The 25426-nt window shown below is 37.1% G+C and overlaps 1 protein-coding gene across 5 annotated transcripts in view; it reads left to right on the top strand.

The window, feature by feature from the left end:
- PIBF1 (progesterone immunomodulatory binding factor 1) overlaps window positions 1-25426 on the top strand; it is a 244453-nt gene that overhangs the window by 18531 nt on the left and 200496 nt on the right. The gene's annotated exons all lie outside the window — the stretch shown is intronic.

Raw genomic sequence — 25426 nt, forward strand, 5'->3', positions numbered from 1 at the left:
TCCCTCAAGATTTGTGATAAGGAATATAAAAGTCAGTGATTGAAAAATGGGACTATGGGATGGTGACTGCTACAGTTCTTAAGTAATGGGAAGGAGGTTAAATTGGAAGTAGTCATCTTAAAAATTGACAAGACAAGTCTATGATATTGACGTATCCCATACTTGAGCTTTTGTTGTTGCAAGTCATTTTTATAATCAACTGCTTTTGAAATCCTAATGTGGGCTATACCTGAAAATTGCTGTATATACTCAGATGATGCATATGCACGTAAGTATTTAATAATTTGTCTCTATTTTTAACATCACTTTGTCAGGAAATTTAGGCAAGAAACAAGAAATGTAGGCCAACGTATGCAGGGGATCTCTTGCAGGTGGCATAAGAAAGAAGAAAAAGAGAATACTTTTACTTTGAACTAAAGTGCCTCATAGGTTCTGGTTTGCCTAAGACAGCTGCCATTATTCCTGTGAATAAATATTAATAGCACCCCTTTATTTTCAAAAGTATCTCAGCCTAGACAATGAATATAGTCATCATAAATCAACATTTATATAGAAGGGTGGACTAATCATTAACTTGATTATATTATTGACCAGATATCCTAGATTACTCTTGTATTTATAGTCCGCTAACAAAAAATAATGGTAGATTGATTCATTCTACCATGTAACAGTTGGAAATGGGTGGCTGTTTTTCTTCAAAGATTTCATTCTTCTAAAAGGAAAACAGTTGTAGTTTACAAATGGGGTCTGCTGTAGTTCTCCATTACAAGTTAGCCTTGTTTGTGATATGAGATGGAGCTACTGTCCTTTTATTACTACGTGGCTTCTTTGTCAGATGCAGTTAACTCTCATAATATTTATTCTGAGCATGTGTACTGATACTAGCATTAACCCCAGTGATGTGCATGGTGCTGTGCTAGGTGCTTGCAGTGAACCCAAGAGAGGCAATGCCTGCCCTTCTAGAGTTTACTTTCTAGCAGGTTAGAATTAGAACATTAGATGATATTTTGACACTCTCATTTACTGTGTGACCATAACCAGGTCATGTAATGTTAACTGTTCTATCAAATGGAGAAAATAATACTGTTTGTTCATTTATTTAATTGCATTGCCTATGTTTCCCTTTCAGAGTAAAAACGTGATTTTAGCAAAGTTGCATACAAACATTTGTGTCCTATTTTAAGGGAAGTTTTTATCAATGATATTATCCAGAAATAGATAATTATAATTTAATTTGTATTTTTAATGCTCTACTTTGCTGCACTATTAGTCCTAGAGAGAATTTACTTAAGTCTTGCCATAGAATCAATATTACAGACAAAACAAGAAGGCTCAGCTTCCTTCCTCTCCTCTGAGGAGCCGTGATATCAGCAGGAGCAATTAGAGGGGCAGATGTGCCCCCCACTCCAAACTTCAGTTGTTTTCTTTTCTTCTCTTAGCACGTCATATTGTGCAGGTAAACTGTTGCACATTTAGAAAGATAGTTCAATTTTTAAAAAAAAATTCAACTGTAGTCAAAATAGTAGAAAACAGAGAAGGCCTCAGTTTGGCGACTTTCTAATTTTGCAGCCTTGGGCAAATCATTTATACTCTATTGCAGGATGGTTTTGGTGGTACAGGGGTTATTGGGGAAGAGGCAGTTAGACGAGGTTTTAGATTTGGTTCTACACACCTTGTAGTACCTCAGCATCCCTCAAGGACTTCTTATTGTGTAGTAGGAGGGCTGGAGGAGCTCTCTATCCTTGTTTTCATCAAGCCACCCTTTTTAAAATAACTTTAATATTTGGGACTTAGCGTGATTTCTCTTAAACACAGATAACTCAGACCATCCTTAGAGTTTGTGGTTTTTCTGCTCCGTCACGGACCTGGTACAGGTCAACTTGCCAAACACTAGGAAAAAAGTAAATATTTTTAAATAAAAAGCAAAGCCAGTATCATTAAACAGCTTTATTTATTTATTTAAACAGGAGTCTTGCTCTGTCACCCAAGCTGGAGTGCAGTGGTGCCATCTCTGCTCATTGCAACCTCCACCTCCTGGGTTCAAGCGATTCTTGTGCTTCAGCCTCCCAAGTAGCTGGGCTTACAGGCATGCGTCACCACACCTGGCTAATTTATGTATTTTTAGTAGAGATAGAATTTCGCCATTTTGGCCAGACGGGTCTGGAACTCCTGGCCTCAAGAGATCTACCACCTCAAGAGATTGGCCTCCCAAAGTGCTGAGATTACAGGTGTGAGCACCACACCTGGCCAAACAGGATGTAGTAAACAATAAATAGTAGTACTCAATATTAAAATAAATGTCACATATTCTGGAGTTTATTTTTTGAAATGGTTCATTAAATTATTTACTGCTATTTATTTGAGGAATTAAAAGACAGTTTCTCGTCTCTGCAACATAACAATTTTAAAAAAAATTCAACTGTAGTCAAAATAGTAGAGAACACAGTCCTCTCTGTCTCCCATCTTAACAGCTTCTCCCTCCGTAAAATAGGGATAACACGTAATACCTACCACACATCATTATTATAAAGAATGAAATTCTTTCAATAAATGTGTATCCTGCATTTACTATATGGCATGCATTATTCTTGGTACTTGGGATACCTCGTTAAACAAAGCAGTAATCCCTGCTATCATGGAGTTTATATTTTTAAAGGATATCTATGAGATGTGTATTGTATTTTAAAAGGAAAAGCAAACAATAGCAAATCATGTAGTGTGACAGAAGTTGATAACTGCAATAGAAAAAAGAAAAAAATAGTTCAAGATAAGGTGAATTGAGTGCTATATGGAGAGCAGGGAAGAGAGCATTGTCAGAATTGTATAAGGTTGGCTAGTAGGTCTCATTAAGCAGCGTAGAAGTTTACAAAGCCTTGAGGAAGTGAGAGAGAGAACAAGGCTGTCTTCCTTGAGACAGCTCAGGGAAGAGCTTCTAGATGGCAGGAACAGCCAATGCAAAGGCAAGGGGGTACTTTGGTATTTGTGGAAGATTGAGGAGTATAATATGACTGGTATGCTTGAAGGGAGGAGGAGAATAGTTGTAGTTAAGATCAGAGAGGTAATGAGTCTGTTGAGGTCATCATACAGACTTCGATTTTAACCTTAAGTGAAATGAAAAGTTGCAGGATTTTGGAAAGAGGTCTGACATAATCTGACATATACAGTTGACTGTTGAACAACATGGGTTTGAACTGTGTAGGTTTATTTACACATTGTTTTTTTCAATAGATATACTGGAAAATTTTTTGGAGGTTTGTGACAGTTTGAAAAAACATATGAACTATGTAGCCTAGAAATATAGAAAAAAATTAAGAAAAAGTTATGTAATGAATGCATAAAATACATGTAGGTACTATATTTTATCATTTACTACCATAAAATTTACACAGATCTATTATCAAAAGTTAAAATTTATCAAAGCATGCATACAAACACACCTTACATGGTGCTATTTTCAGTAGAAACAAATGTAACAAATGTAAAGATGCAGTATTAAATCATAACTGCATAAAATTAACTGTAGTACGTACTTTACTACTGTAATAATTTCTTAGCGTCCTCCTGGCTATTCTGGTAGACTCAAGGGTTTGGGATATCCGCTTAAAACACTGTATGATGTTAATCATCCCCACGTGAGCAGTTCTCCAGTAAAATGTGAATCACAATAAAAAGTGATTTCTTGCAGTTCTGGCATATTATTTTTCGTCATGTTTAGTGCAGGACTGTAAGCCTTGGATAACACCATGGGAACCATACAAAGTGTCACCAGTGATGCTGGAAGAGCTCTCAAGCAGCAGAGAAAATTTATGACATTGTAAGAAAAAGTTAAATTGCTTAAATTGCAGATTGAGGTCTGCACCTGTTGGGTTGCCCTTTGGACAGACCATTAATCTTGTAAACAGATTATGTAAAACTTAGAGCATCCATAATACAGTACAGTTCTGTAAATGTATTTTCTGAGGATTTTTAAAAAATATTCTTTCTCTAGCTTTTATTGTAAGAATACAGTATATAATACATATAATATAGAAAATATTTGCTAATAGACTATATTATAGTAAGGCTTCCAGTCAACAGTAGGCTATTTGTAGTTAAGTTTTCAGTGAGTTAAAAGTTACGCATGGATTTATTTTTTACTGTATGGGAGTTGGTACCCCAACCCCTATATCATTCAAGAGTCAAGTCTGTTTAAGGTATCATTCTAGTTGGTACATAGTAGACCGTCAACAAATGTTTCATTTATTGAGTTTCTTATAATGAGTATTTTAAAACATTCCTATTGTCCTGGATAATGTTTTTTAAAGAAAGTTCTCTCCTGAGAATAGACTGTAGAGCTGTAAGTGTGGAAACAGAGAAACTTGTTAAGAGGTTGTTGTAATCTAGGTAAGAGATTATTGTGTTTCAGATCCAGGTGGTAGCAAGGGAAGTGGTGGATTCTGGATTTATATTAAAAGTGGAGCCAATAGAAAAAAGGTAGAGTCATGAATTGGATGGAGGATGTTAAAGAAAGATAGGAGTCAAATTAACTCTGAAAAATGTTGGTTTGAATAACTGGAAGGATAGATTTCTGTTCAGCTGAGATGGGTAGATTGTGAATGAGGCTGACTTGAGTGCAAAAGAGTGTGGATCTTAGACATGTTGAGTTTGAGAGATCTGTTAGATGTACAGTCAAAGATATGTGGATGTACAGGTGGTGAACTTTAGAAGATAAACATTCAAGAGTCATCAGCATAAAGATGACATTTAAAGCCAAGATGAGATTACCAAAGGAGAGTGAGTGCAGAGAAGAGAAGACGACCACAGCTTGAGCTCCAGGGCACTTCAGCATTGCAATGTGGGAGAGAGAAGGAGGAGTTACCAGTGAAATAGGGAAATTAAGAGAATTTTATGTCCGGGAAATCAAAGGGCAAAAGTTTGTCAAGGAAAAGAGAGTGACTAGCTGTTTCAAATGCTGTTGATAGGTACAGTTAGATGAAGACTAAGAATTGACATTGTGTTTAACAAGGTCATTGAAAACCTTGTCAGGAGTAGTTCTGGAGGAGGGAGAGGGTCAACAGTTTGATTATAGTGTTTGAGAGTGAATGGAGGAAATGAATTGGACATAGAGTATAGACAGCTCTTTCTGAGTAACACTACTGTGTAGAGGAACAAAGAGAGTTGGCAATTACAGGAAACATGGAGTCAGGGAAGGCCTGTTTTTTTGTTTTTTTGATTTTTTCCTTAAGATAGGAGAGATCACAATTGATGTATTTAAAATCACATTGTAACCATAAGAATTTTCTCATTGTCCACAACAGCAGAAGGACATTCATGTAATTGTTAACCAATAATGTAGGCAGTACTGTTGGATACCCAGCTATAACTATGTTTAAGGCTCCCCACTTTAGTATCCATGTAATAAAGAGTCGTTTTTTTATTATAATACATGTTTCTGTAATTATGATATTTGGGGAAACTATTAGAACACAGGGGTATTTGTTGATTGAATTACTCCTGATTAATTCTGTGGTACTTTCTTAATATCTAGATAGTGGTTTAAAAAATAATTTAGTAAAGTGAGATAATTTATCTCTTAATAGCTAGAGTTTTAATTATGTCACAAAAAGTTGAGTTTCAATTTAAAAAACAACTGAAGAATATATTTGTAAGTGGGTAAGGAAGATAGAGAATGTTATGATCACTAGAGGAGGGTTTACAAAAAGATCTGGGTTATTTAAATGGGGCTGGGGGAAATTGAAGAGGTGATTGGACACTGTCAGGTTACTGAGGTTCAGTTGTCATCAGTGAGAACCATTGTCTCTAGGACTTTTAAAACTAATCACAAACCCCTAATTTATGAAAGTGCTAAATGAAATTGTCAGTTTTTCAGTTGAAGGTTTCTGTTTTTTCTCTTGTTACTTGGAATGTTCTTATCTGAGTGTTTTTTACCCAGTGGTATTTCATGTTTCTTTCCTCTTCAGTCTGTGGGCTGTGTACATATACTTACTGTTGGCCTGAAGCAGACAATAAAAACACAGAAATGCCCATCATATCCAAAGGAAGTAGCAAGAAAATTTCGACTTTTCCAATGGTGTCATTAATTTTAAGTTTCTTGACCCAAAAGAGTAAATTTTCCTTTTAACTATAGTAGGAGAAAAAGTAATATATTTTCCTCACCCATTGCGAGGTTTATGGCTGAGACCCCAATAATAAAAGAGTAACAAGAGAAAAGCATAACAGATGTATATATAAATTTACATGTATAATTTGATATAAATTTTACGTGACATGGGAGCCTTCAGAAATGAAAATTAAAAGACCCGGGGAAAATGTATTTTTGTGGATAGTCATGCATAAGTATGCTTGGAAGACAAAAGAGTATGATCTGATGGTAATCAACTGGGAGAATTTAGCAAGGCTTGTTTGTTCACATTCTTCTTGGCCTGTGTGTGTGACATTCCTTCCCATTGGGTATAGGGCGGGACACCTGTCACCTTAGGGGAGAGGGGAGGGAGAAAGAGAGTGACCTTTCTAGGTTTGATGACCTGCCTCAAGGGAGAAAGGGGAAAGGGAAATTTTCATTTCTTTGGCCCACTTCAAGAGAGATGGGTTGGGAGAAGGTCAGGGAGACCCCCCCTGTTTCTGCAGTTTTCTTAATTTCCTTCAGGTTAAAATACTCAGTATGCCAGGGTGCCATGTTTCAAGGTGTCTGTTCTAAGTCCTTCCAGAGGAATGAATATTTTATTTTGTAGTGAGTAAATCAAAAATATATCCAGTGAAAATGTGTTCACTAATTCTAAGTTTTCCTAAATTTGACAAATAAAAGGAAGTGTTACGTTGTTCAATAAGCGGTAAGATACACTGCCATAGTATGTTTTGGGAGAAGGTCCATGATATTAATAGCTGCAACCACTATAAAGTTATTAGATTTTTTTTTTTTTTTTTGAGTCAGACTCACGCTCTTGTCACCTAGGCTGCAGTGCAGTGGTATAATCACGCCTCACTGCAACCTTTGCTTTGCGGGTTCAAGCGATTCTCCTGCCTCAGCCTCCCAAGTAGCTGGGATTACAGGCACCCGCCACCACACCCGGCTGTTTTTTTTGGGATAGAGTCTTGCTCTGTCGCCCAGGCTGGCATACAGTGGTGTGATCTCGGCTCACTGCAAACTCTGCCTCCCAGGTTCACGCCATTCTCCTACCTCGACCTCCTGAGTACCTGGGACGACAGGCACAAGCCACCATGCCCGGCTAATTTTTTGTATTTTTAGTAGAGATGGAGTTTCACCATGTTAGCCTGGATGGTCTCGATCTCCTGACCTTGTGATCCGCCTGCCTCGGCTTCCCAAAGTGTTGGGATTACAGGTGTGAGCCAACACGCCCGGTGTGAAGTTGCTAATTTTTAATAAGACATGATCCACATTTTTCATATGACATTATTCAAAAGATCTTCATAAAGTGATTCAACAAATATTTTATTCTTCAGCTTATACTTATCTAAGGTTGGATATCTTAAGATAAGCTACGTTATTCTTATTAATGACTTTATGTAATTTTAAAGTTGGATACAATATACGCTTTTGGAAAAAAACATGACTGGATGGTATTCACCCAAGAATTCTAAGGGACTTAAAGGATGAACCTGAAACTGCAGCACATGTGTAATACTGTTACCAAATATAGCACTTGAAGTAGGTGTAATTGCTTGAAAGCTGGTAAATTGCCTGCCTGACTCTAGAAACTAAGGACCTCCACATTTACAAACTGATAAAGCACACTTTTATGCTTACTGAGCTTGTGTAATGCATGAAGATTAGGATCAGTGAATACTTAGGCAAGTTAAACCTGCAGGGGAAGGTCAACAGAGTAGTATAAATGGACAAATTATATTTCACCTGTATATAAAGAGAAAATAGAGAACAAATTACATGGACTTTCAAAAAGCCATTGACAGGGTTTTAAATTCTAGTTTTTAAAAATTGGCAGACTTTAAAAATTACAGTGAATAACGTAACATTAAATTTACTACATTAACCATTTTCATGTATACAATTCAGTAGTGTTAAGTATACTCACATTGTTGTGCAACAGATCTTCAGTACTTTTGTATGTTGCAACACTGAAAACTGTACCCACTAGACACTAATCCTCCCTCTCCCCTCCGCCTAGTCATTGGTAACCATTTTTTAACTTTGTTTCTATGATTTTGATTAGATTCTTCATATGAGTAGGATCCTAGAGTGTTTGCCCCTTTGTGATTAGTTTCAATTAGCATAATGTCCTCAAGGTTTATCCATGTTGTAGCATGTGACAGAATTTTCTTTCTTTTTTTTTATTGTACTTTAAGTTCTGGGGTACATATGCACAACGTGCAGGTATTGTTATGTAGGTGTACTCCTGCCATGGTGGTTTGCTGCACCCATCAACCCGTCATCTACATTAGGTATTTCCCTTGATGCTATCCCTCTCGTAGCCCCCCACCCATTGACAGGCCCCAGTATGTGATGTTCCCCTCCCTGTGTCCAAGTGTTCTCATTGTTCAACTCCCACTTATGAGTAAGGACATGTGGTGTTTGGTTTTCTGTCCTTGGGATGGCTTGCTAAGAATAATGGTTTCCAGCTTCATCCATGTCCCTGCAAAGGACATGAACTCATCGTTTTTTATGGCTGCATAGTATTCCGTGGCATATATGTGCCACATTTTCTTTAGTCTATCATTGATGGACATTTGGGTTGGTTCCAAGTCTTTGCTATTGTGAACAGTGCCGCAGTAAACATACGTGTGCATGTGTCTTTATAGTAGCATGATTTATAATCCTTTGGGTATATACCCAGTAATGGAATTGCTGGGTCAGGTGGTATTTCTAGTTCTAGATCCTTGAGGAATCACCACACTGTCTTCCACAATTGTCTGTCACAATTAGGTTGAACTAATTTATGCTCTTTTTTTTTTTCTTCTTTTTTAAGTTTGCATAATGTTCCGTTGTGTGTATATACCACATTTGCTTTATCCATTCATCTATAAATAGATGTCTGAATTGTTTCTACCTCTTGGGAGAAATGGACAGACTTTGTAAGAAGTGTTACCATGAATTCTCAGGGAATTGTTTTCTCTTTAGTAGTTGAAGGATAAGAACCAAAAAAAGAAAAAAAGGAATAAAAAAGAACTAAATGAAAAACAAAAATAGAAGTATTCTTCAGATATAACTGTTAAGTCCAATCTTATTCATTATTTAACATTTTAATACATTTATTGGGGTGGGCACAGTGGCTCTCGCCTGTAATCTCAGCACTTTGAGAGGCCGAGGTGGGCAGATCACCTGATGTCAAGAGTTTGAGACTAGCCTGGTTAATATGGTAAAACTCCGTCTCTCCTAAAAATACATAAATTAGTCAGGTGTGGTGGCAAACACATGTAGTCCCAGCTACTCAGGAGACTGAGGCAGGAGAATCGCTTGATCCCAGGAGGCGGAGGTTGCAGTGAGCCAAGATTGTGCCACTGCACTCCAACCTAGGCAACAGAGCAAGACTCTGTCTCCAAAAAAAAAAAAATTTAATACATTTATTGATGAGGAAGCACAAAGTATAATCTCAAGTTTGTAAAGTTTTTCTGAGCAGTAGAACAACAGACTAGTAGGGCAAATTGGAGGAAGATCTCAAAAGGTAAGTGGACTGATTATAAATGAATGTGTTTTCTTTTTAATAACTATCATTCAGCTTATATTCCCTAAATTAGCATGTTCAAAATTGATCACCTGCCCCAGAGTGTAATTTTTTTGCCATTTTATTATAGAAATTTTCAAATATAACTTGAATTTTACAATGACACCAGTACGTTTATCACTAAATTTCTGCCATTAACATTTTTATTATATTTGTTTTATCAAATATCTCTCCATCTAGCCATCTGCCAGTCACATTTAATTTTATGAGAAAATGCTGAACTTTTTTTCCATTTGTCAGTAATTTCTTCGTTTTAATTACTGAGTGATGTTACATTGAATGGCTCTAGTTATTTACCGTTTAATGGGCATTTTGAGTTATTTCCAATTCAGAGACTTTACAAACAAAGCTCTGAGAACATTTGAGTATGGTTTTTTGTGTGGACATGTTTTTGTTTCTCTTGAGTAAGTACTTAAGTGTGGAATTTTTTACTTCTAGAATTTCAGTTTGGTTATTTATTACAGCTTTTATTTATCTGCTATTTGTTTACTTATTATGAACATATTTTCCTTTATACCACTGAGAATTGTTAAAATAGGAGCTTTAAAATTCTTGTCTGCTAATTCCAAACACTGGGTCACCTTGAAGTTGATCTCTGTTGATTGCCTTTTCTTTGAGAAATAAGTCACATGTTCCTCTTTCCTCAGATGTCAAATAACTTAAAATTGTTCAGACCATTAAGTAAATGTAGATGAGAACATTGTGACTATTACGTTGTTGAGACGCTGCATTTTATGTACCTCTAAACTGTGGTGATGTTTTTGTTTTAGCAGGAAATTACTTCGTTGTACTCAAACAGCATACATACTCTGTCTATTGGGCAGCAGTTCAAATTTCAGTTCAATTTTTTTGGTCTTAGTAGAGCTGCTTAGAGTCTGTCCTACACATGTGTTGTTTAGAGGGTAGCCAGATACTCAGGCAGAAATTACCCAAAGAATTCGGTTTCCCCTCTCTGGCTGTCTCTGAAATTGCCTCCTCATTTAGAGCAGCTGCAGTTCCCATAAACTCTTGTCTTCTGATTCTCCAACCTAGAAAGATTCTGATGCACCTTGATCCATCCAACCTGGCTCAGAGTGGGACTGGCCTCAGGCTAAGCGCTACTAAACAAAAACAAAAAATACTAGGAAACTCACCTAAATGCTGAAAATGATAGCAATAATGACAATTCCATAGTTTTACTAAGAGAAACTAAGGTATTTGTTAGGCATATCTCTGAGTTTTGAGACTGGCAATTAAGAAAACAAACTTTCCATTTTACTTTAAAAGTTTATTCTCTACAGAGAGTTCATGAATCTGGAAAAAGAAAAATTATTCTCAATCTTTCCGTTTTACTTTGTGGATCTCTTATCCAAAATGGTCTTAATTTTTTTCACCACTTGGTGGCAGTATATGTCCATCTTTTTTTTTTTTTTTTTTTTTTTTTTTTTTTTTTTTTTTTTTAATTAAACCTGTTGGGGGCTATTTGGAAATTCTGGTTATTTTTGACCTAGAGACCCAAAGCTTTACATTTAGTTACCTTATTTTCATTTATATTCATTATTTCATATAAAATACCTGCAATCAACCAGATAGTATCTTTTTCTAGTAAAATTTAATATATTTAGAACTTGGAGAATGGAGTATCAAAGCAAAAATTTGTGTTCCATAATAGGTATTCAGAGATATCTCAGTTATTGCACTAATTTCATAATTATGCCTACCAGAAATGTTGAGAATTTAAAATTCTGTTTAAACCAAAAACATTGAGGATTTTAAATTCTGTTAAAGCCACATTAAATCATTAAAGCCACACAATTACATAATTAATTTGACTCTGCTTTTGTTTGTGTGAGATGAAAACTGTTAAAGAAATTTAATAGAAGTTTTTTTTTTGGAGGGGTGGGGGTTGGAGGGGGACGGAGTTTCGCTCTTGTCCAGGCTGGAGTGCAATGGCATGATTTTGGCTCACTGCAACCTCTGCCTCCCTGGTTCAAGCGATTCTCCTGCCTCAGCCTCCTGAGTAGCTGGGAGTACAGGCATGCGCTACCATGCCTGGCTAATTTTTGTATTTTTAGTAGAGAGGGGATTTCACCATGTTGGTCAGGCTGGTCTTGAACTCCTAACCTCAAGCGATCCTCCCACCTTGGCCTCTCTAAGTATTGGGATTACAGGCGTGAGCCACTGCGCTTGGCCAGAATGTGATTCTTGACCTTTAAAAAGAAATTACTCTTTCTGAAGTGGCAGTTTTAGTGGATTTCTGGGATTTCCTTTTGTAATTTTTTCCAGATCTTTAGTTAGTTGGAAATAACGTCTAGATACTATTATAACACTGGAAAATAGGGCTCATCTTTTACTTCAAGTCTGGAGTTTATTTACAAGTGCCAGTAATGTAGTTTAATTCTAGCATATTTTGAGCTATATTATGTATATGATCTTGTGTATGGTACTTTATGTTTGTAAAAGTGCTTATAGATAACTTTATTTCCTACTTATGAATTTTCTCTGTTAGCAGGTCAAAATTTTGGTTGATCACATGCAACTCAGCTGTGTGTTGCTGTTTTGCCATTATAGAGTTAGTTCAGTATGCTTTTTCATTTCAAAAAGATGTCATGTTAGAGATGCAGTGTAAGGCATTAGTGAGTCCACACTTAATACAATTATTACATTTCATGAGGAAATGGTGAAATATTTTTCTCTTATGAGAACTTTGGTAACTAGGAAGCAAGAAGAGTTTTGTCAAGATAACTTCCTTGTTTAGAAACTTACATTCTTTAAAAAATTCTGCAAGATTATCTTGAGGTTCATCTTAAGTATTCATGTGTAATTCGGTGAATTTTATTTGTGTGAAAATCAGTTATTTCATTGATGAAACATTTGTTTATTAAAATTTTTATATTTTAGGGGGTATTAACTGTTTTCTGAGATTTCTTTTTATCTTATCCAAGTGATGAGCTTAAAGTTTCTTTATAAGATACATATTTATGAAGATACCCATCAGTTATAATTATACTAGAATGCTTAACAGATTTATTAGTAAACGGTGATAGATTTGCCTCTTTATATTAAATTTAAAGTGCATAAGCACTGCTTAAAATTTAGATTCATAGCCACCGACGTGGGTTCTATTTTGGTCTGAGGTGGAACTAAAAACCTCAATTTTTTTTTTTTTTTTTTTTGAGACAGAGTCTCGTTCTGTTGCCCAGGCTGGAGTGCAGTGGCATGATCTCAGCTCACTGCAAGCGCCGCCTCCCGGGTTCACGCCATTCTTCTGCCTCAGCCTCTCGATTAGCTGGGACTACAGGTGCCCGCCACCATGCCCGGCTAATTTTTTGTATTTTTTTGTAGAGACGGGGTTTCACCGTGTTAGCCGGGATAGTATTGATCTCCTGACCTCGTGCTCCACCTGCCTCGGCCTCCCAGAGTGCTGGGATTACAGGTGTGAGCCACTGCTTTCTGGCCAGAACCTCAATTTTTAATAAACAACCCAAGATTCTAATGTGGCAGGTTCATGGATCATGACTACAAATCATTTTTTTAAGTTATTTTTGTTAACTTATTGAGATTTAAAAATAACCTTAAATTTTTAATTACATTTCACAATTTGAAATTTATATATTGGCTGGGCACCATGAGTCATGCCTGTAATCCCAGCACTCTGGGAGCCTGACGTGGGTGGATCGCCTGAGGTCAGGAGTTCAAGACCAGCCTGAACATCGTGAAACCCCGTCTCTACCAAAATACAAAAGTCACCTGGGTGTGGTGGCAGGCACCTGTAGTCCCAGCTACTTGGGAGGCTGAGGCAGGAGAATCACTTGAACCCAGGAGGTGGAGATTCAGTGAGCCGAGATCGCACCATTGCTCTCCAGCCTGGGTGACAGAACGAAACTCCATCTCAAAAAAAAAAAGAGAGAGAGAAATGTATATATTAATGCCGTTTCTTGCCTCCAATATAAAATTAATATATTTTAATGTATTTAACAAATTTAAGAATATAATTGGAGTCATACACTATTATGTTACAACTTGGACTTACTAAAATCCATCTCTTGCCTATACCTCTAAAATCTCTAAAAAATTGCTCCTTCACAAACCTGTTAAGTTTTTACAAATAACACAAATGACTTATGGATAAAAGTGCATGAGGGGAAAAAATTCATGGGAAAGCTAAAATGAATGCAATTTTAAGTATGACATTATTGGGAAGAAGCTTCATTTAGCTGATTTTTTTATACATGCCGTATGAAGAGACATAATCTTTTAAAGAGTAATAAGACTTTTTTTTTCCTTTACTACTGTGTGTATAATCTTTAGTAAATCTAGGAGCTTTTAAATTTTAGGGGCAAGTTTTGAAGGGCTTATTGGGTTTTGAGATGAAATTTTGAACCCAGTGGCCAAAAGGGTGTATCACTACGTTATGGCAGGGGAAAACTCAGGAGGAAACTTACCAAATACCTTGGTTTAAATCCAGAGATACCATGATAACTTCGTTCTCTTGATCTGCATAGTGTTTCTCAAGCCAGATTCCACAGATATGTTTTGGAGTATCTAAGAGTTCTTTTTGATAATTTTTAATTTTATGATTTAATGTTTTTAATGACCTCAGAAATTAATAGATGCATATGATGGTTCATCACGATGAGTAATTTATAATAGAGTACTATCACTATGATGTCATTGCCCATGTTTGCATTTAATTTTGTCATGGCATTAGCACCACAGATGACAGTTTAAAAAAACAGTAGTCAACTGTCCAGGCACAGTAGCTCACGGCTGTAATCCCAGCACTTTGGGAGGCCGAGTCAGGAGGGTTGCTTGAGCTCAGGAGTTCTAGACCACCCTGGCCAACCTGGTGAAACCCTGTCTCTACCAAAAATACAAAATCTCCAGCCTGACCAACATGGTGAAACCCTATCTGTATTGAAAAATACATAAAAGTAGCTGGTTGTGGTGATGCAGGCCTGTAGTCCGAGCTACTCGGGAGGATGAGGTGAGAGAATTGCTTGAACCTGGGAGGCAGAGGTTGCAGTGAGCCAAGATTGTGCCACTGCACTCCAGCCTGGGTGACAGAATGAGACCCTGTCTCAAAAAACTACCAAAAATAAAACCCCAAAACCAAAAACTTCGCCTGGTGTTGTGGCACACATCTGTGATCCCAGGTAGGAGGATTGCTTGAGCCTGGGGTAGGGGTGGGGGAGCAGAGGTTGCAGTGAGCCAAGATTGCACCACTGTATTCCAGCCTGTGTGACAAGGTGAGACTCCACCTCAAAAAAAAGAAAAAGAAAAGAAAAAAAGAAAAATAAGAAAGAAATAGCCATCAACTTAATTTGTAGGATAGGTATTTCAGCCAGATAAAGGCCAGGTGCTATCATGCATTACTATGAATAAAAGTTTCACAGTTCAAATAGAGAAAAATGATGACAATATAGTCATCACACTATTGAGCATAGTCTTGCCAAACTCAAAATTAAATGAACTCCTGCTAATTTTACTGTTTTAAGGTTAAATTGTATAGTCAACATTACTGAATAGAATAAGATTGCTGTTTAGGCTTAGTTGAAAGGAGGAAGTAAAGGAATTCTAGGAGATGAAAATGTGAATGCATTTCATTTTTCCTTTCTTTTCCAGTTCAAATTATCCCTCTCTCAGCTGTCTTCTGGCAGGCAGCTGGATCTGAGTGGAAGTCTTGGGCTTTGGGAAAGCTAGTGTTCCAGTTACATATTGCTGCATAACAAATCACCCTAAAACTTGCTGTCTCAAAATAATTTATTTGTCACCGCTCTGAAGGTTGTTAGGTTCAGCTGAGTTTTTCTTACTTCACTGAGGCTGGGGTCATCTGAAGTCTTCTTTAGTCACCGGTTTGGAGCCGGGATGATATGACCAAAACATCACTCTCTTTCCATTTGGCCTCTTCATGTGATCAGTTTAGGCGTCCTTCAACATGGCAGTCTCAGGGCATGGCGGCTGGCCTCCTCCAAAGCAAGCATTCAAGAAACTCAGGTGAAACTTAAAGACTTCTTAGGATGTAACTTCAAAATCCCAGAAAATTGCTTCTCCCACATTCTTTTGGTTAAGCAGATCATTAAGAGGAATAGATGCACTTCTTAATTAGAAAATAGCTTCCTGCATACAAGGGAGGAAGTCGATAGAGACCGTCTTGGAGATAGGCTACCAAAATTTGAGATTTCTCTCCCCTGACTTGAGTGAAAGCCTAGAAAATGTGAGAGAGCCCCAAGCAAGAGCAGAACAGATTGTCAGCAGAGCTCGGCCTATACAAATCTGTGGATTACTCCCTTTACTCCTCACCCCAAATAAGGTGGATAAAGTCTCCTTTGCCTCCACTAGGTGAGGGAATGGATGTACAGTGTTCTGTTAAAAGAAGGACTCTCACATTGACCTTCAAACCAAGCCCATCTCTATTTGTTTATAGGAAATATGTTTAATGCAAATTGATAAAGATTGAAAAATGGGCCAGGTGCGGTGGCTCATGCCTGTAATCCCAGCACTCTGGGAGGCTGAGACGGATGGATCACCTGAGGTCTGGAGTTCGAGACCAACCTGGCCAACATGGTGAACCCCGTCTCTACTAAAAATACAAAAATTAGCTGGGCGTGGTGGCAGGCACCTGTAATCCCAGCTACTTGGGAGGCTGAGGCAGGAGAATTGCTTGAACCCAGGAGGTGGAGGTTGCATTGGGCTGAGATTGCACCACTGCACTCCAGCCTAGGTGACAAAGCAAGACTCTGTCTCAAAAAAAAAAAAAAGAAAAATAATTACTTAAATAATTTTAAGAAAAAAATTATATAATAAATTTTAAGTACAGATTATATAGTTTCTATTTTTTATCATAATTTAGTGAAACCAGAGATAAAAGGTGAGGAGGAATAAACTTACATGGCAATTAGAAACATATCTTTTGGATCAAACAGAAAAGAAAAACTGAAATAAAGCAATTAAAATGAGAACATTTTTGGATCAAAATTCCTAGACACATTTAAAGCTATGCCAAAGGAAAATCTATAGCCTTGAAATGCCTTTATTATTTAAAAACAGATGAAAAATAAAGACATGTAGTACTCATCTTGAGAAAGCTGGAAAAAGATAAGTAGAAGTAAGGTGTTTGGAATTAATTGACATGAAGTAAGGGAAAATACATACAATTCTGTGGCAATAAGCTTGAAAACAAAAAGGAAAGTGATTGTGCCAACAAAATATAGTTTACTAAAATTGACAGAAGTGAGAACTTGAATTAGAACAGTTACCATAGAGGTATTACAAAAATGAGTAAAAGTGTACAACTGATAAAATTACCAGCAGGTTCACAGATAGATTACCCCAAATGGGTTCACAGTTGATTTAAAAAGAGACAGCTAGTTCCACTTACTTATACTCTACCAACTATTGAAAAAGAAATTTCCGAGAAAGAGACTACAAAAGCAAAATAAAACATTAAGGCCAATTTTACGTACTACTACAGATGTAAAAATTTGAAATAAAATGTTAACAAATGAACTTTACCGTTGTATCAAAAGAATAATACTTATGATTAAACAGAATATATTCCAGCACAGAAAGCATAATCCATTGCATCAGCAAATTAAGGGGGAATAGCTTCATGAACATATGGACATATCAGATGCAACAGCAATTAGTGTTGAACACTTAAGATTTTATTGCTTTCTTCATATGAGTTTGTTACCTTATGAATGAAATATTTCCCCCCACATTCATCTCTAGCAAGAAAATAAATTGATTCATATTAAGAAAACTAAAGTCTTGGAACATGGAAGCATCATACCTTAAGTAAGACAAGCTCATTAAAATAGCAATTTTTCCATTTCACAAGTGCTTCAAAGAGAATAAAATACCTAGGAATCCAACTTACAAGGGATGTAAAGGACCTCTTCAAGGAGAACTACAAACCACTGCTCAGTGAAATCAAAGAGGACACAAACAAATGGAAGAACATACCATGCTCATGGATAGGAAGAATCAATATCATGAAAATGGCCATACTGCCCAAGGTAATTTATAGATTCAATGCCATCCCCATCAAGCTACCAATGAGCTGCTTCACAGAATTGGAAAAAACTGCTTTAAAGTTCATATGGAACCAAAAAAGAGCCCGCATCTCCAAGACAATCCTAAGTCAAAAGAACAAAGCTGGAGGCATCACGCTACCTGACTTCAAACTATACTACAAGGCTACAGTAACCAAAACAGCATGGTACTGGTACCAAAACAGAGATATAGACCAATGGAACAGAACAGAGTCCTCAGAAATAATACCACACATCTACAGCCATCTGATCTTTGACAAACCTGAGAGAAACAAGAAATGGGGAAAGGATTCCCTATTTAATAAATGATGCTGGGAAAATTGGCTAGCCATAAGTAGAAAGCTGAAACTGGATCCTTTCCTTACTCCTTATATGAAAATTAATTCAAGATGGATTAGAGACTTAAATGTTAGACCTAACACCATAAAAATCCTAGAGGAAAACCTAGGTAGTACCATTCAGGACATAGGCATGGGCAAAGACTTCATGTCTAAAACACCAAAAGCAACGGCAGCAAAAGCCAAAATTGACAAATGGGATCTCATTAAACTAAAGAGCTTCTGCACAGCAAAAGAAACTACCATCAGAGTGAACAGGCAACCTACAGAATGGGAGAAAATTTTTGCAATCTACTCATCTGACAAAGGGCTAATATCCAGAACCTACAAAGAACTCAAACAAATTTACAAGAAAAAAACAAACAACCCCATCAAAAAGTGGGCAAAGGATATGAACAGACAGTTCTCAAAAGAAGACATTCATACAGCCAACAGACACATGAAAAAATGCTCATCATCACTGGCCATCAGAGAAATGCAAATCAAAACCACAATGAGATACCATCTCACACCAGTTAGAATGGCGATCATTCAAAAGTCAGGAAACAACAGGTGCTGGAGAGGATGTGGAGAAATAGGAACACTTTTACACTGTTGGTGGGATTGTAAACTAGTTCAACCATTATGGAAAACAGTATGGCGATTCCTCAAGGATCTAGAACTAGATGTACCATATGACCCAGCCATCCCATTACTGGGTATATACCCAAAGGATTATAAATCATGCTGCTATAAAGACACATGCACACGTATGTTTATTGCAGCACTATTCACAATAGCAAAGACTTGGAATCAACCCAAATGTCCATCAGTGACAGATTGGATTAAGAAAATGTGGCACATATACACCATGGAATACTATGCAGCCATAAAAAAGGATGAGTTTGTGTCCTTTGTAGGGACATGGATGCAGCTGGAAACCATCATTCTTAGCAAACTATCACAAGAACAGAAAACCAAACACTGCATGTTCTCACTCATAGGTGGGAACTGAACAATGAGATCACTTGGACTCGGGAAGGGGAACATCACACACCGGGGCCTATCATGGGGAGGGGGGTGGGGGGAGGGATGGCATTGGGAGTTATACCTGATGTAAATGACGAGTTGATGGGTGCAGCACACCAACATGGCACAAGTATACATATGTAACAAACCTGCACGTTGTACACATGTACCCTACAACTTAAAGTATAATAATAAATTAAAAAAAAAAACAAAAGAAAAATGTTCACCCATAGAACAAACACACACTAAAATCAACAAGTATTTATCAAATGAAAAAAAAAAAAATAGCAATTTTTATGATTAACATATTAATCAAATGTAGTTAAGTTATAGTCTCATTTTTTTCCTGATAATTTGTAGGGGTTGTTGGAGGGAAGAAGTGTGGTATAGGACTTTATCCTTTCTATCAACTTTGTTAATACTTTTTAATTTTTATTGATCTGTATTTCCAGACAAGCTCTCAGTCTGTCATTCAGGCGGGAGTGCAGTGGCATGATTCAAGGCTGCACCTCACTGCAGCCTTGAACTACTGGGCTTAAGCCATTCTCCCACATCAGCCGCTTGAGTAGCTGGGACTACAGGCATGCACCATCACACTGTTACTACTGTTAAGGCTTATCTCAGTTACTCAAAAGGCATGGGAAACCATACTTTTCTTGCATTGATAAATTTGGGGGTTAATAAGTGATACTTTTAAGATAGTTTAGCAACTTGGTCTCTTTAACATTAAGACTTAAATTTGTTTGGTTCAAACATATTTGGGTCAATGTCTGTTGAGAAGCCAGTATTTCAAATTTGTTATGGTAGTTTGCTGAATAAAATGTTGGCTATAAAAGTTGCCTCCCAGTACATCAGTGTAGTATTTTGCAGTGGTGGAGTCTGCTAGACCCATGAGCTAGGGGGTGATGTCTTAATACTCGTAATAGAGTGTGTAATACAATAATGACCACATAAAAATAAATGAGCCAGTGAGTCAGTGTACAGACTCTGCAGAAGCATCAGGTAAGTCCAGAAAAGTTGACTTGCTAGAGCGATAAGTAGGAGAGACAGAATCTGAACCCATGTTTGTTATTCCAATCTAGGGTCCACCACATGTGATGAAAGTTACCTTTCTTCATTCTTGAGTTTTGTTGGGCGTGGTGGCTCACGCCTATAATCCCACTTTGGGAGGCTGTAATCGCAGCACTTTCAGGGCTGAGGCAGGCGGATTGCTTGAGTCCAGGAGTTCAAGACTCAAGACTCTGGACAACATGGCAAAACCCTTTCTCTACTAAAAATACAAAAAACTAACCGAGCATGGTGGCATGCCTGTAGTCCCAGCTACTCGAGAGGCTGAGGTGGGAGGATCATCTGAGCTTGGGTGGTTGAGGCTGCAGTAAGCCGAGATTGTGCCAGTGCACTCCAGCCTGGGCAACAGAGTGAGACCCTGTCTCAAAAAAAAAAAAAAATTACGGAATTTTTTTTTTCTTAAAAAAAAAAAAAAGCCTCAGCCAGGCGCAGTGGCTCAAGCTTGTAATCCTAACACTTTGGGAGGCCGAGGCGGGTGGATCACGAGGTCAGGAGACCGAGGAGACCATCCTGGCTAACACGGTGAAACCCTGTCTCTACTAAAATAGAAAACATTAGCCGGGCGTGGTGTCAGGCACCTGTAATAATCGGGAGGCTGAGGCAGGAGAATGGCATGAACCCGGGAAGCGGAGCTTGCACTGAACCGAGATCATGCCCCCGCACTCCAGCCTGAGCAACAGAGCAACACTGTCTCAAAAAAAAGGCCTTATATATTTATTTGAATTCACATTTATTCAAATGGATATAGTTGAAATTTTAGCATGTAATAGAAATTGTTAAGATTTTCATTTTAACGCATAGTAGACTTTACCACTTCAGATTTTGTCTGTCATTAGAAGTCAGAATTCTTTTTGAAAAATTTCTTGAAGATCTTAACTATGACAAGAGTTGTCTCTGGCAGCAAAACAGACTTCATTGTGACTTCAAGGGACAGCCTATAGCAGTCAAAGCTTAATTAGGTTTCTTGTTCTTTTGAGTATTTAATTGCTTGGATTAGATTATTGATAATGTGAAACTTGAGGGAATTCTGACAAGTGAATTCTCAGTTTTCCAGAATAGCTAACCAACTGTTTCTTACCATTCACTGAACTGTTGTCCAATGTAAACTGCTTCAGATTTGAACCTTAAGGTAAATGTCACTATATCCTATTTCCAATTTCCGTAGTTGTCCTCCACACAGGCAGGAGTTCTTCATTTATTAAAGATTTATTTTGAGACATAGGTTACTGCTTTCTTCTCAGTTTACATCATGGGAGAGACAAAAGACTTCAATGAAGTTTAGAAATTCATTACATCCATAGTAATTGCCTTTTATTGAGAACAGACATTGAGACTTGACTATTATTGGCCCATTTACTATGATAGAAATTTTCTGTTAGAAAGGGCTGATGACTGGAAATTTTATGTGTCCATTTCTTTATGTTTGAAAAGTTTACTTTTTTTGCTGCTTTTGTTTTAGTCTATTTAATGTCCTCTTTTGTTCCTCTTCTGCAGACATTAATTGCAAACCTTCTATGTAATAGGCAGAGTATTAGTTACTAGGATTATAGAAAACTTCCTTAAAGTTTTCCTTATGATGTGGGAGACAAGTAATGGCTGCCCACAGCACATGTGATACATTTTTCTGACAGGTAAGAATCAGGTGTTGTGAAAAAATAGGATAAACTCTAGGTTAGAGCTGGAGCTTAGTCTTCCCACAAATGTTGATGCTAAGCTCAAGCCACGGAAGGATGCAGAGGAGGATACAAAATAGTCTTTTCTACTCTCCATAGCTTTAACCATGGTTCTACATAGTCATGGGGTTTATTTTGAGGGAAGATGCTAGTTTTCCTGTTTCCAGTGCTATGTCTTACTCTATTTTAATTGCTCACAATAAGTGCAGGAGATTTTTAAATTCAAAATACAAAAGTAATAATTTTATTTAAGGGGAAATTTTCCAGTTGAAAAATTGTAAATAAAGTGCTGGTCGAATATATGCATTTCTATACTGCGCTTATACTTGCTTCTGTTTATACTTGCACATGGTATTTATATTTAAAGAAGATTTATAAATATATACATATATGATATATATGCTATATATATAATATGAATAATACTACATTCTGTATATTCTCCTGTGGAACTGCTCTCTGAATATCCTGAATATTTCAGGGTCAGATTATCTTTATCGTTTTAGATCTTTGCAGTTGCACTCACAGAAAACACTGCTTCTTTGGGAACTCGTCATCTGGATACCCCACCTTACAGTATTTCTCATTTGCAGACCACTGGGACATTCCTCTTTGTTTAATGAAAGCCTTGCTCTAGATTTAGTCTTCCTTTCCACTTCAGCTGCTACCTAGGTTACTTATGTGATTAATTCATCTATAGCCTTGGCCTTGAATTTTATTGATCTCATCTCTAGTGATTGCCTTTTCTCCACTTTAACACTCAGTTTTATAGCCCACATTTGGTTCCTTGTCACTCAGAACTGAGTTACTTCTGAAGTTATCAATTCACTTTGATCCACTAAACATCCTATTTCCTATATTTTTATGTTTTCCCATTGTCTGCTTTCAACTTGTCTTTAACAGAATTTCCAATCCATATTATTTATTTCTTTATCAATCCTTTCCTAAATTTATTTTCTTCCCTCACCACGTTATCAGTCTTAAACTTTTTTTTTTTTGCCAGTATCCTCTAATTCCTCTCCCAGCTTTCTTTTTATCAAACCAGACTGAAAAACTCTCAACTCTTTATTTTTCTAGCTGAGCACTACTGGCAAAAATCACACAAGCAGTAACAAGCACTGTCAGTTTATTGTTATCAGCCTCAAATGGACCCACACAATTGGTCATAATTCTATTATTTCTAGTTCTCTCATTTTTCGCAGAGGTTACTAAGGCAACCAGCCACTCTTCTTACATCTCCAGTTTTCCAGATTTCTTGTCAGATTCAGCAGATGACTTGGCATTTCATTTCACAGAGAAAGTGGAAATCCTCAGATGAGAACTCCCTCAGTGTCCTTCCACCAAATCTACTCACATCTGCACTCATTCTGGTTTGTTTGTTCTTACTGTTTATAATGGAAAGAGTCTTGCCCTCAAGGGATGGGAAAATCGTATGCCCTTAGAAACCAGGTGGATAATATAAATTTGTGAAGCCTTAGGGTAAGAGTAGGCTGTGGCCTGTAGCAAGTTGATAAGAACTATCTAAAATATTCAAGTTGTAAATACTCTGTATCAGCTGGAAAAAAGCCTGCCTTGATGAACATGGCCTCTGATCTAAGACTAATCTCCACATCTAAGCTGTGGATCCCATATCCTGAAGCCTTTTTCAGGAGTATGCTTCATTCCCCTGAATATGCCCCCTTTTCTCCAACAGTAATTCATCTTTTGCTATTAGTTGTTTCTTATCAATATTTGAATATTGTAATTCATCTTTTGCTATTAGTTGTTTCTTATCAATATTTGAATATTGTCAAGCTTGTTTCATCTTTTAAAACCTTCATTGACCCTGTTTTCTTCTCTAGCTACTAGATTTTCTCCACTTTTACTGTTAAACTGTAGAAAGAGTTGCCTACTGATTTGGATTTGACAAACTTAGGTTAGAGTCCTCACTCTACTACTTAGGAGCTCTGAGACTTTCCAAGCCTCAGTTTTTTTCATCTGTGAAGCTGGGGATAATTTTTACATCCCATCATAAATTTAAGTATTATGTCAGACAATGTATATAAAATAGCCAAAACAAGCACATACTGAGTATTTAGATATATTTGTTTTAGTCCCTGACACTCTACCTTCTCCCCCTACCCCTGAATACTCTAAAGGCTTTTTGTTGGTTCTCAGTAGTATTTCTTAGTACCAATCAGTAGTGTTTCTCAATATTATTGACTGCTTCAAAGCACTGTCTTCCACTGTTTTTCCTGACACACACCCTTGGTTTACCCATTGTTTCTGCGAATACTCCTTTGAGTTTTTTGGGATATCTGTTTTTTTGCCCATCCTTTAATGTTTATATTCCTTGTATTTATTTTCCTCCAAATCCTGTCATGGCATTTGTATCTTATTAAAGTTGAACTGTTAATTTGGCTGTGATCTCTTTGGAAGCCAAAGCAAAAAGGAAGCATTATAACAATATTAATTTATAGTTAATCAGCGTTTACTATGTTAGGCATTTTTATAAGTACTTTACATGTATTACTTGATATATGCCTCACGAGAACTCTGAGGTAGGAGACCAGAATAGAGAGGTAAACTAACGTGCGCAGAGTCTCACTGCAGGAATTCAATTTTAGACAGTTGAATTCTGGAGCTTGCCTTCCTAGCCATAACACTATACTGTCTTCCAAAACAGTGACCTGATGAATGGTATTTAGAAGGGTAACGCGTTCTTCAGAAGAACTAGAGATTCTTGTAGGACTTAGGTCCGAAATGATGTATGTGATGATCCTTCAGGAGGTGATAGCGTATCCTCAGCTGTAATCCCATAATAAGTACCATGGTAACATTCCATTCTCATGGAAAACTTCAGTGTAGAACAAGAACATAATACCATACCAAAGCAAAACACACTGAGTATAGTTTTTCCATAATTACTTCTCTTAAATAGCCCTTCGATAGAAATTTGGGGACTGAAATATCAAAGTTATATTTAGTAGTTTAAAAAGGACAGAATTGTCTTACTCATCTTTGTATCTGTAGTGCCTCATCCAGAACCAATCACAGAAATGATCCAGTCAGTATGTGTGGAGTGAATAGGACCTGATTTAGCTGGTCAGCTACTTAAGCAGTAATGACTTAACACAGGATGCATTTAACATGCCAGCTTCTGAAGGTGGAGTTGATGATTTGTTGCAATATTTGATGAGTTCAAAGAAGGAAAATAAGTAGGAATTTAGTCCCATCTCCTTCCCCTCCCAGCTTCCCATATTTAATCATTTCTTTATTGGCCTTTATTTCATTCTTATTATATACCTGGCAATGTTTAAAGTGGTGGAGGTCCAGCAGTGAGCAAGACAAAATCCCCACCCTTAAGATGTTTACACTTTGGTGAGATAAAGAGAAAACTAATATGATGGTAATGATACAGTGAGATCAGTGCTCTGAAGAGACAACATTTAGATTATATGCAGGTATTCAGGCAGTGGGAACAGGTTAAAGAAGCATTAGTGGGTTCAGAGAACTTCAGATCTTCATTAGGGTTGGAAGGTGAAGTGCGAATATTAGGAATGGTGAGAAATGGGGCTTGTAGTAAGCAGCACCAGATTGTAAAGAACCTTGTGACCAACTTTAAG

Source organism: Chlorocebus sabaeus, chromosome 3, assembly GCF_047675955.1.
Source record: "Chlorocebus sabaeus isolate Y175 chromosome 3, mChlSab1.0.hap1, whole genome shotgun sequence".
Classification (NCBI taxonomy): Eukaryota; Metazoa; Chordata; class Mammalia; order Primates; family Cercopithecidae; genus Chlorocebus; species Chlorocebus sabaeus.